Genomic DNA, 13,344 nt, shown 5'->3' on the forward strand with positions numbered 1-13,344 from the left:
TCATTAGTTTGTATTTGAAAATTTTAAAAAGATAAAAATAAATCATAATTATAATACATAAACATTATTACGGGGGTGTTTGGGATTGCTTATTTTACTTCCTTATAACTTATAACGTTCACAAAAAAGTCATAAGGTGTTTGGCAAAATTGAAAGTTGTGAGGGAAATAGGTTATAAGTTATACTTTTGTAACTTGTAACTTATGAGAATAAGTGATAAGAAGGTGGAAATAAGGAATCCCAAACACCCCCTACATATTTCAAGAATGAAAACAATACATTATAATAAATGTCAGACGACTGGTTTTAAATTTCATACCGGATTATCAAACTGTTAAATGACTGTTTTGATCTCAAATTGGCTGATTTGTTTTGGTTGAATTGTTTGGTCGGTTTCAATGGTGTTATCACACATGGTGATTAGTTTTTATCGTCCAAGTAAATAGATAATTTTATTTATTTAATGGAGAATTGCATATTTACCCAACCAAAAATCAAAATTGCATATCTCAATAGAATTTCACATTATAACAAAAACAACCTTCTAATTTAAAAAAAAATAAAACCTTTTTTAAACTTTACCAACAAGAGTAGACGAACAGACGTTGAAATTGGAAACGATGGAAACTTGGAAACGAATTGACGATTCTCCCACTCTGAGCAGAATCGATTCAGGGTTTAAGGTTTAAGGACGTCAACGATTGATTCCTTTTCAGTTCTTGTTTATTCAAAACGATCCGATTAGGTGTCAACTGCTATTGGTACATTGGTGGCCGGCTCCATACGCAAATTGGATTTCATACATACGCCGCGGGACGGATCTCAGAAACGGTTTATATGAGAAAAACTGGACTAAAACTTCCTAACTAATTAGTCCCAACTTGTGGCTAAGTGGTAGGAGTCTTGAGTTATCCGGTGGATACCCAAAGTTCGATCCCCACCTATGTCACTTTTGGTGGATATATGCAAATAATGATTTGAGCCAGGCTTTGCGAGATTGTTAGTTCGAATCCCAAGCTTACTCGGGCTTTCGTCCCACCGTGTGTTACGCCAGAGAGTTATGCTCTTATGGTGGTGCAACATCTGTCAAGTGGTAGCTGGCGATGATATAGTTTTCCGGGGAACGGCCAAGCCAAACTCTGAAGTAAGCGTGAACTCGGTTAAGACAACATAGTTCAACTAGAGTGACAATATAGTCTGACCAGAGTTGGACAATGAGACTCTTCAAAATTGAAACGTTATGAGAAAGTCGTCGTTAAAAAAAAGAAAGAAAAACACAAAAAAACTAGCTAACTAATTCTAACTAATCTAGTTTCCTAACAATATAAACAAAGGTACGTGTTATAATGCTAGATGTAGACTTACATATTGCACTTGTGGTTCACAATACACATCCCCAAATCTTGATAGAGAACGTCATGCCTGCAAACCGTCATTTCATACAAACATAGCGTTGAAAACGTCACAACTAAACAAAAACAAAGGATGATTTCTCATTTAACCGTCTCACACCCCTCGTGTCTCCTCCACCGCCTTTCGCCACCGTCTCCGCCTCCTCTTCCCATACTCCCCTCCAAAACTCGTTGAACTTTACCGTAACACTCACTCCTTCTCCACCAACGCTTCCATGGAAACAACTACCGGTGTATCTATCGATTCGGTTACCGACGGATTGAAGAAACAGAGTCTGAGCGATGGCGATGATAAACGAGTGAAATTAAGCCTTGAGGACTTCAATTGGGATCACTCCTTTGTTCGTGAGCTGCCTGGTGATCCTCGCACCGATGTCATGCCGCGCCAGGTCTATTATTATTATTACTTGTTTCCATTGATTGAGATTGAATTTAATTCAAATGCACTTATTCCAAACCCTAGAATTAGACACTAAATATTATAATTTGAATTAGATATTGCCTTTTGAAATTAGGAAATTAGGGGTACAGATGAAATTACTATTCTAGACTAATTACACTACAAAAACCAGAGTTATTATTATTATTATTATTCTACAGACAGAGTATTTTTTTTGTAGTGATAATTACTCTAGCTCAAAACTGTGTAAACATAGTTGTCAATTACGACAACCTACCTATACACTACATTGCGATGGTGATGAAATAGCGGAGGCTAATTTATGTTTAGCGATATGGTATTAGATTTATTTTAAAAATGTTTTACACTGAGGTACTCCACAATAATAATCAACTAGTTGAGTGCCTGCGCGATGCCGCGGTGTCAGCAATTTGCAACGCTATACTCGTTTATGTTGATTTATCAATCATCTCGTGATATATTATATAGTACTTTTGTTAGTTTTTGTTATTCGTGCAATATGTTACAACTGTTCATAATATTATTTGTTTATTAGTTATTAAAGATTTTAAGTTAATAGCATGAATGTGGTATATATATTTCATAAGCATTACATGGTTGTCATATAAAAACATTTTAAGTGGTCCACCACTCCTGCATTATATATAGCATATATATGTAAATTTACAGATACTTAAAAAAAGCTGTCCTATTTGAAAAATCAAAGATCATCGAACGCAAATATTTCAAGTTAAATGTGAAATATAAGGTAAATGATTCAAACCCTGTATAATGCATTATTTTCAAACAAATTAAAAAATCAACTTAAATAAAGATGAAATTATTCTAGTAATTTTAGCTTCGGTGTTAAAGGAATGACATATTTGTATTGGGATAACACATTTATTAGAAGCATTTTTGGTTATTTAAGTATTTAACAAAATTTTAACTTTTACCTCCTTCATCATTCAATTTTTATCTCTCTTTATTTATATAATAACCTATTAACATCACAACGGAATCCATAACAAATCATAGATAGTTTGGGCTCATAGTAGTCAATTAAGTTAAAACGAATTTGTAGTTCAAAAAGAAAAAAAATTTCAATGAATTAAAAAAAAAACCCTTAAAACTTCAATTTGGCTATGATACAATTCGAGCTAGCTAAAGTGGATTTGATAGGCTACCTTTTTAAACAGATTTAAGTGAGACACTTCACTCTCTTATGTTATATGACTTAGTATAACCAGTAACTCTACATAAATTGCAAACTACGTTATGGCTACTTCACCAATGTTTCTTCTTTCCCTTGTGACCATTACATATGAGAATAAGATGTAGTTTAACGTAAATTTATGTAACATGTTATTTATAGTGGTTATATGTGTTAAAAGTTGTTATATGACTTTTACGTGTTAAGTTTTCAACGTTGTTTTTAGATGTTTTTTTACTCATTTTGTCAACGTAACTTCTCATTTTATGTTTGTTAAAGATCAGCATACAAAGTAAAACTTAATATAAGTGGCATGCCTTTATAACATAGTTTTAAGTAATGATAATAAAGTGGCACGTTATATATTTAGAGCTCGATTTTCTTAATATCTCCAAGTTTGAGCTTATTTTCTTATGTTTGAACTTGAGTTAAGACTCGTCTCAGACAAACTTGAGCCATGTTCGAGTTCAGTTCAGTTCCTTGATAAAAGTTTAACATGTTTACAATAGTTACAAACTTATATAAGATTAATGCTAATATTTCTTTATATAATCTAATGAAAATAAGTTTCACTTGATGTTAAAACATATTATAGGTTCAAATGATGTATGTAATTACGAAAAAAAAAAGATTTTAAGTTGATAATTTTGATAATGCAATAATAAAGTCAATAATTTGTTTCAAACTTATATTTAAACATATTATAATAATTGCATTAAATGTCATGTTAAAAATGAAAAATAAACAAAACCAATTCACATTTATTATGTGGTTTATGTTATAAGGATTAATGACATATAAATATTAAGTTAGGCATTAAATCTTGTAGTTTGAATGGTGGTATAATTGGAAGGGCTAGTTTTGTAATTTTATATTTGAGGTATAGTAAAAAGAGAACATGGGTTGTCTGTGTAACATTGCATCATTTGCTTGTACATTAATGCTCTATTAACTTGTACATTATAGACTACACATAGTTGTTGAAATTTTTTTATACCAAAACGTTGACAAAAATAAGCGTGTCACAACGGTAAATTCGGTTTTTTTCTAAAATATAATATATTAGAAGATATAGAAGAAATAAAAATTATATATAAACTTGTCAAATAAATGGGTAAAGATAAGGGGGTTTATATGTAACTATACTACAAAATTAACATAATTTGATTGAAGTAAAAGGACCATATTTGTAAGTATATTTGAATGAAATAATGTAACCGTTCATGAAGTTACAAAAGACCATATTACCCCTAAAACTTCATAATTTTATGCATTGTGTGTTGTACAATTAGCAACAAATCTTATACCTCTTAAAAATTAAGAGGTCCTTGACTCCTCCATTATATATAGTAGAGATATAATCAATAAATACCACTAAAATAGCTATTATAATCAATAAATACCACCAAAATAGATTATAAAATAATAACAAAAAAGAAAAAAAGGCAGATGGTCGGTATTTCACGCTATTTGGTCACTAAAGACCACTTAGCGCTAAACTGCCACTATGCTGCGTTATTCGCTATAGTTGGCGCTATGGACGCTATCGACAACTATGCTCTAGTTCAAAAAATGCAGATACTCTAGTTATTTGTACGCGTCTCACGATATGAATTGTTTGTATTTGATCTTAACACTTTGACATTGAATCATTCTGGATTGCAATTAAGTTATTTTGGTTGTATAATTTCACAAATTTTAGGTGCATCATGCGTGCTATTCAAAAGTAGCCCCTTCTGTTCAAGTGGACAACCCTAAACTAGTAGCATGGTCAGAATCAGTTGCAGAAATTCTTGATTTAGATCCTAAAGAGTGAGTTCCTGACTTCTAATTAGCATTTACTTTCTAAATTAATTAGATATTAATATTTATCTATAATTATGTTACAGATTTGAAAGACCAGATTTCCCACTTCTGTTCACCGGGGCATCCCCTTTAGTAGGAGGGTAAGGAGTAAGCATCACTTATAATTTATAAACGGAAAGTTAGTTACAAATTTACAACTTAAAAGTAAAAAAAGGTTTACTTACTTTCAGATTACCTTATGCTCAATGTTATGGCGGTCATCAGTTTGGATCGTGGGCAGGTCAATTGGGTGATGGGCGGGCCATAACACTTGGTGAGCTTGTGAATTCTAAGTCCCAAAGGTGGGAGCTTCAGTTAAAGGGTGCTGGAAAGACTCCATACAGTCGGTTTGCTGACGGTTTAGCGGTTCTTCGTAGTAGTATACGCGAGTTCCTTTGCAGTGAAGCAATTTATAGTCTCGGGATTCCAACAACTCGCGCACTTAGCCTTGTAACAACTGGAAAATATGTTACACGTGACATGTTTTATGAGTAAGTTTTATGTAGTTATTAGTTAAAGAATTTCTCTTTTTTAAACACTTTAACATCACAGTAGCCAATTATTCAGTGCATGGCAGATATTGGTTATTTAAGAAATTAGTATGTAATTGACTCATACGTAGGCCTGTAAACTAACTGAACGTTCAGTGAACTGTTTTTGAACCGTTCATCAGGAAGTTCGGTCGTGTTCGCATAGTTAATAAGTGAACAAACATGAACAAATAATTTTGTTCATTTAGTTAAACGAACGGACACTTATGTTCATGAACGTTCCTTTATCATAATTCATTTATGCTTGCTCATTTATGTTTGTTAGTTTACGCTTGTTTTAAGTAACGTTCGTTCACGTTCTTTGATATATTTTCAATTAAAACTTTTTTGGCCCATTACATCTTATGTTAGTTTTAATAACTTTTTATGCCCACCACATTGTTTTTCACATCATATATATCATCATCATCATCATCGTACTCAGTATATCCCACCAATAGCAATGCTATGGTAGGGTCTGAGGAGGGTAAGATGTAGACAGCCTTACCTCTATCCCATAGGGATAGAGAGGCTGCTTCCGGTGAGACCCCCGGCTCGATAGTAGTTTTGCATCAAGCCTTGGACATAAGGCACATAGCACTCAATCATCGGGACACCGGCTGATCGGTGCATGGCCCTTGTCTTTCGGCTATCAACGCCACCACATTGTTTTTCACCTTACTTTTTAATTGTTTTAACTCAGCTATGTTCGTTCAGCTATGTTTAGTTATTTTCGTTTATACTGTTAACGAACAAACATAACGTCACAAAGCTGAACACAGTCATCTGGTATTGACATATTTATCACGTGTGTAAATGCAGTGGTAATCCAAAAGAGGAGCCTGGTGCAATTGTGTGCAGAGTTGCACAATCGTTTTTACGGTTCGGCTCGTTTCAGATACATGCGTCACGAGGGAGAGAGGATCTTGAACTTGTTAAACGATTAGCTGATTACACTATCAAACATCACTTTCCTCATATTGACAATATGAGCAAAAGTGATGGCTTATCTTTCTCTACTGGCCAAGAAAGTGGTTCTGTTGTAGATCTAACTTCAAATAAATATGCAGGTAAATAGTAAATAATATAAAGATTTAATCTGATTATAAAGATTATGTATTTTGTTTAACGGTTAATGATATTTTTATCTGATGGTGAATCAGCTTGGGCGGTGGAAGTTTCTGAACGAACCGCTTCGTTAATCGCCAGCTGGCTGGGTGTTGGTTTCACACATGGTGTGATGAATACTGACAACATGAGTATACTGGGCCTCACGATTGATTATGGGCCTTTTGGGTTTCTTGATGCTTTTGATCCAAGTTTCACCCCGAATACCACTGATCTTCCAGGTAGACGGTATTGTTTTGCAAATCAACCCGATGTTGGTTTATGGAATATGGCTCAGTTTACATCAACTCTTTCTTCTGCTAATTTGATTAACGAGGACGAGGCTGATCATGCCCTTGAAAGGTATTTGGTTATTGACCCTTTTGCCCTTTCTCAGCCTATTTGACTTCAAAAAAGTCAACCTTATTGTTTATGATCTGTTGCAGATATGGTACAAAGTTTATGGATGAGTATCAAGCTATAATGACCAGAAAACTTGGGCTATCGGAGTAAAACAACTTATAAGTAAACTGCTTAACAATATGGCAGTTGACAAAGTTGACTTCACAAACTTTTTCAGATTACTATCCAACATTAAAGCTGAGTCAACTACCCCAGATGAAGAATTGTTGGTCCCACTCAAGGCTGTTTTACTAGATATTAGTCAAGAACGCAAGGAGGCATGGATCAGCTGGGTCAGACTTTACATCGAGGAGGTAATTTGATTGCTGAAAAGTTGTTAACAAAATCATCCATTTTTAGAATTTGTAGTAGAATCTTTACATTGTGTCAAGAGGTGGAAATTTTGACCCTTTTGGCGAATATTGGGTCGGTTTGAGTTGTGTTTTATTTTAAATGGGCCAGATATGTAAATTACAAACTTAAAATAAAATGGAAATAAGTCAAGGAGGTTAAAAGTCACCAAGTGTTTAGCTTAAAACCTCTTATAAATCACTTTAATTAGAAAAAAAAACAGGTAAGTATTTTGGGTTAATTATAAAAAAGAAGACCAAATTGTAAACAGGCCAAATGATGACGTGGCAGCACTTTTGAAAATTTTGAAGGTCATGTTAATACAAAATATATAGAAATTTTATGACTATTTACCTTCGTTATACTGACATATTGTTTCTAAAATCTTGTTTAATGCAAACGTGTTAATGGGCTGATTTTGAATCGGTTGGACCCGTATCAAAGATCTATGCTCTCAATAGCGGTGCTATAGCGGTTATCGGTCCGGCGGTAAAATAGCGGTTGAAATATCGGTCCAAAGCGGTTCCGATATTTGCGGCGCTATTTACCGCTATTTCGCCGATATTTGGCCACCGATATATCGGAAATAGCGGTGAGATTATCAGTTTAATATTTTTGACCCAATTGTTACTTTTTTTGGCCCAAACTGTAAGCCCATAGCCCAATTTCATTATGATTATTATTGAACGATCAGCTTATTGCCCTAAAAATACCTCAATCGCTGCTGATGCTCATCTCCGATACCCGTTTCTTCAGCCGCTGCTGATGCCTATATATTTATGGCTTTCGATTAAGTGATTAAATCATGTCTTTAATTAAAAATATTGTTACTTTGTGTTTTGAACTATTGACTTTAATGATTTTGGTATTAAGACTTAAGTATTATTATTAGATAACTTTTGGTGTTATATATATATATATACCGCTATCCCACCGCAATAACCGATATCTCAGATATCGGTCATTGACCGATATCCGCTATTTTTTGGCATTAACTGCATAGTCAAAGATTGATCATTTTGAACTGTATCTAAAAAGATTGATTATTTTGACCTGTATTTCAAATTCTCATTTTGACCTGAAAAAATTGACTGTTTTGATCCGTATTTCAAAGATTGACCATTTTGACTCGTATTTAAAAGATTAATGGTTTTGATCATATTTCAAAGATTTTACTTATTTTGACCCTTATTTCAAAGATTGATCGTTTTGATCCCTGTTTTAAAGATCGACCGTTTTGACATGTACTTTAAAGATAGACCATTTTGACCTGTTTCCTAGCCTTAAACCTCATGATCTCTCCATCTTCCTGCCTTTTATTGTATCTGGTGGTGTTTATTTTTTAAAGTACTTTTACAATAATTCTTATATTTGTTTGGTATGATATTTAACAGTTATCTGGCAGTGGAGTTCGAGATGAGGATAGAAAAGCTTCAATGAACTCTGTGAATCCGAAATACATTCTTAGAAACTATTTGTGTCAGACTGCAATAGACATGACTGAACAAGGTGACTTTGAAGAAGTCAGACGGTTGCTTAAAGTGATTGAGAACCCATATGACGAGCAGCCTGGTATGGAAAGGTATGCTCAGTTGCCACCTGCATGGGCTAGCAGTCCAGGTGTGTGCATGCTTTCTTGCTCTTCATAAGGTTTCTGCATGCGGATTTTAGTAAGCGTATGTATGTATGTATGTATGTATGTATGTATGTATGTATGTATGTATGTATGTATGTATGTATGTATGCGCATATACAACGTTTACATATTACAGTTGTATATCTATGTTTGTTGTGCAGCTGGTGATAAATCAGTTATTAATTAATTGCTTGTTAGGTATGGTGGGTTTTTGGATATTGGAAACATCTTAGAAAACATGCCAAGTGATCATTTTGTTTTATACAGATTTAAGCAATTTCAAATATCGTATAAATACATTTTTATAGCAATATGTATGAGTGCTTAGGAGGTTTTCGTAATTTTTCACTTGTGTAGTTATTGCATTAATAGCAGGTTCTCTAACCTCACTCACCTAATTAGGATTCCTTATATACATATCGTTAATTGTAGAGAGTGGTTCAAGATCAGGAAAAACAATAACTATCTGTGTGGACCTTTGCATCTTAGTCCAAAAGTGTATAATAATGATTCTTGACACCAGTATAGGTTTTAGGAGGAATTCAATGTATTGTACTTTCTAACAGAAGTGTGATGTTCTCATACTTAAAAATACCTTTATAAAATATTAAATTGGAACATGAATGCCTTGGACATATGAAAATGCACCAAGAACCTATGTTTTCCTCCTAAGGAGAAAAATAAAATAAAATCCAAAGTCGTCTTCTGTCAATCCAATACGACGAGTGCCAAGAAGAACGCACTTAAAGTTAGAATGTGTTCCTTATATTTGTTTGTGAAAGAAAAATAACATAAAATAATAAAAGATAACATATAGTTAAATAAAGATAGATACATACATGGCAAGGAGTCAAAAGACTTCTGGAGCGATAGATTCCGGATACTGGACAGTTACCACCGTTACCTCCGCCGTGATAATCCTTTGCCGTCATGGTCCGCCGCTGACGTCGAAGACTTCATTCATCCTTCCTATTTATATATGCTCGATTTTGTTAATTAATTAGTTAATTGATTGATTGATCCGTGTTTTTGTTATCTAGTTGTTTTGTTTCGTATTCATTGATTCATTGATTGATTAGGTTAAAATTTAAATCCAAAACGAACGTATAATTATTAAACTATGTGGAAAAGTAAACATTCGGGTAACTGTGGTGTAAAAGTGTTGAATCAAGTCGACAAATGTCACATATTCATTCAAAATTATTATTAACGAACCAACTTTCAATGCGTATTACTTGAAATTAATAGTTCTTTCTGATTAATTTTTAAAACCCAAATCCCATTTTAACAAAACCCACATCAAATTCATCCAGTTTTGCCCGCTGATTACTTCTGCTTTCATCTCCCAATTTTCTATGCATATTAAATTCATTCAACTAAAATAACCCAAATCCCATTTTCACTTTGTACATTCAAAAAGGAATCATCAACTAAAATTTTGAAGAAAATGGTTTGCCCGCCAGGTGTTCGACAAAATGCCTCAATGAAATAATCTTTGTTTTTGGTATTTTGAGGAGGGGAGGGCAACGGGTGGTTGCTCTCCTCTTTCCTCTTTCCTCTTTCCTCTTTCGTTCTGGTGTTCATTCCTCAAACTCAACTCGAGTTTTGTTTTATTATTATTTTCCTTGGTGTGGTACGTGGCTACTGGGGTGTTTTGTTGGGCGGGGGTGGTATGACCAGGGTTATTGAGGAGGTTGTTTGGCTGTGTCCGTTTAGAGGCTTCCACTGTCGCCCGGATGGATTACCGGGGTCCAAGGAGGTTCGTTTGGCCGCACATATTAAGCGGCTTCATTTGTCATCGGATGACAAGAAAGAGATCTTATGGGAGGCGATCTCGACGAATTTGGATTTGTTTATATCGGTTGGTGAGGCTTTAAAGGTCTCGCGTAGGTGGATGTGTGGAGTGTGTATGGAGTCACATGCTCTCCGTCGGGGGTGCCATCATGATGACGGTCGGTCTGGTACAACTGTGTTATGGGAGATGTGGAGGAATTTATAGTGGGGATTGCGAAGCCACATGTTGGGAGGGAAGTTGTCGCGGTGCGAAGGGTGGAGGTGGATGTTGCTCTCCTTGAGCGTGTCTTCACTCTTCCTATTACGACTGTTAAAAACATTCCTCATAGTTGTCGTATGGCTTTTTCCCAAGCCTTAGTGGGTGCTCTAGGTAAGGTGGCGGCTATGCCAGAGTCTGTTGAGACGTGGGTGAAACTTTTGTTGTTACCACGTTGCACATTACGAGTTTTTAGACCTAATCGTCAGCAACGCAGGTCTGGCAATAGAAAGTCTGAGCAATGCCGAATTATTCAACGGTCGCTATCCGCTCGGGTGACCGTGACGGTTTCTTTGAGCTCCTTATATCGCTTTTTGACCAACCCCTAGGAGATGCCCCGGGTGGTGATGCGTTTGTCCCCGAGTCTGACAACGCCGGGTTGGGCGCCAATGTTAAACAATGTTTGCGGAAAGTTGCAGACGGACATTTCACTGCTGCAGTCAAGGTATTATGCTCTTCAGGGGTTGCACCTTTCTGTAAGGATACTTCGAACGCTTTGTTGGCTAAGCATCCCATCATGGCACCTCCGAATCTCCGATTATGCCTGCTGCCTTGCTTTCTGAGTCTCCCCTTGTCGTGGACGTTGATAGTGTGCTTAGGTGCATTAAATCTTTTCCTAAAGGGACTTGGTGTGGGCGGGACGGTTTGCGAGCCCAACACATTTTAGATGCGTTGTGCGGAAAGGGGTCTCCGATTGCGGATGGTTAATTTATTTTTGGGGGGAAGGTGTCCTAAGGTGCTGGCAGAGTTTGTTGCGTCTGCCCCACTTACGCTGTTGCTTAAACCGGACAATGGGATTAGACCTATTGCCTTTGGGGCCATTTGGAGGCGGTTGGTCTCTAAGGTGGCTATGAGGGGGTGTCGGGAAGGAGATGGCTAAATACCTCGGTGATTTTCAATTTGGGGTGGGAGTCCCCAATGGGGCAGAGGCCGTGCTTCATAGCGCGAACAGGTTTCTAAATCAGTTTCATTCGGATGGGTCATTAGCTATGCTTACTGTTGATTTCTCCAATGCCTTCAACTTAGTGGATAGGACGACCGTTCTACATGAGGTCCGGAGTCGATGTCCTTCCATTTCTCTTTGGGTGGAATTTTATATGGGCAGTCGGCTAGGTTATATGTGGGTGATACTTACATTAAATCCACCACTGGGATTCAATAGGGGGACCCTCTTGGGCCTCTCCTTTTTGCCTTAGTTTTGCACCCACTTGTTCACCAAATCAGAAATCGGTGCAAGCTTCTCTTTCATGCTTGGTACTTGGATGATGGCACGATTATCGGGGATACTAGAGAGGTGGCCAAAGCATTAGATATTATCAGGTCTGAGGGGCCTCGTTTGGATCTTGAATTAAACGTTAAGAAAACAGAGTTATTTTGGCCAACATACAATAGGGTGAAGGTACATGAGGGGTTGTTCCCTTGCTGGATTGGAAGGCCGGTGCTTGGCGTGAAACTCCTTAATGGTGCTGTAAGCCGGGATTCGGGGTTTATCAGCAGTTTGGCTATGAAAAGGGCATCTAGCGCTGTGGAACTGATGAGCTGTCTCCCAAGACTTCGGGATCCTCAATGCGAGCTTCTTTTGCTTCGCTCATGTATGGGAGTCGCCAAGCTTTTGTTTGGTTTGAGAACGTACCAACCTATGTATGTGGGGGAAGCTGTTTCTATATTTGACAATGGTCTTCGAAGGGCGATTGAGGACATCGTGGTTTGTGGAGGTCCGTTCTTTGGGGATCTCTAATGGAGGTTGGCATCACTTCCGACCCGTTATGGGGGATTGGGTCTCTGTTCGGCCGAGAATGTATCTACATATGCTTTTGTGGCTTCGAGAGCACAGTCGTGGTATTTGCAAGACCATATTCTTCGGGGTTGTGATATTTATGGGTTGGACTCTGATTATGGGTGTGCGATGGATCGTTTACGTACTTCACTTCCAGATTTTGATCTTAGCGGGATCTCTAATAAGGACACCGCCCCCCTAAAGCCCAACATGTTGTGGCGAGTGCCTTATTTAGTGGAATCGTCAAGAGTTTAGAAGTGAAGTTTGATCTATCTCCTCGCCAAAAGGCGGTGTTTGAATGCCTTCGGGCTCCTCGGGCTCAGGATTTTCTAACGGCCATCCCCATTGAAGCATTAGGCCAACGTATGTCGGGTTTGGAGTATCGGGCTATCCTTAAGTACCGGTTAATGATCCCTATGTTCCCGACTGATCAACGTTGCCCAATTTGTCGCAAGGTCTGTTTGGATTCTTTTGGTGACCATGCGGTGCATTGCAAAGAATTGCCTGGCTTTAAATACAGACATGATTTAGTTAGGGATGTTCTGTGTGATGTTCTTAAACAGGCAGAGATTTCTGCTAAAAAAGGAGGCCCCTGTTAACTTTCTCACGGATCCTCTTGAA

General features: G+C 36.8%; 1 pseudogene across 1 annotated transcript; it reads left to right on the plus strand.

Annotated features, from left to right (window-relative positions):
- Positions 1 to 1,476: 1,476 nt before the first annotated feature.
- On the plus strand, positions 1,477 to 8,958 carry LOC143547266 (uncharacterized; annotated as a pseudogene). The gene is made up of 8 exons (XR_013137741.1): positions 1,477 to 1,801; positions 4,728 to 4,837; positions 4,915 to 4,971; positions 5,062 to 5,361; positions 6,223 to 6,470; positions 6,564 to 6,870; positions 6,954 to 7,223; positions 8,655 to 8,958. The product of XR_013137741.1 is annotated as an uncharacterized LOC143547266 (transcript).
- The last annotated feature ends 4,386 nt before the right edge of the window (positions 8,959 to 13,344 follow it).

Source organism: Bidens hawaiensis, unplaced genomic scaffold (assembly GCF_021521415.1).
Source record: "Bidens hawaiensis isolate Kalapana, Puna unplaced genomic scaffold, B.hawaiensis_p1.1 tig00014686_1, whole genome shotgun sequence".
Classification (NCBI taxonomy): domain Eukaryota; kingdom Viridiplantae; phylum Streptophyta; class Magnoliopsida; order Asterales; family Asteraceae; genus Bidens; species Bidens hawaiensis.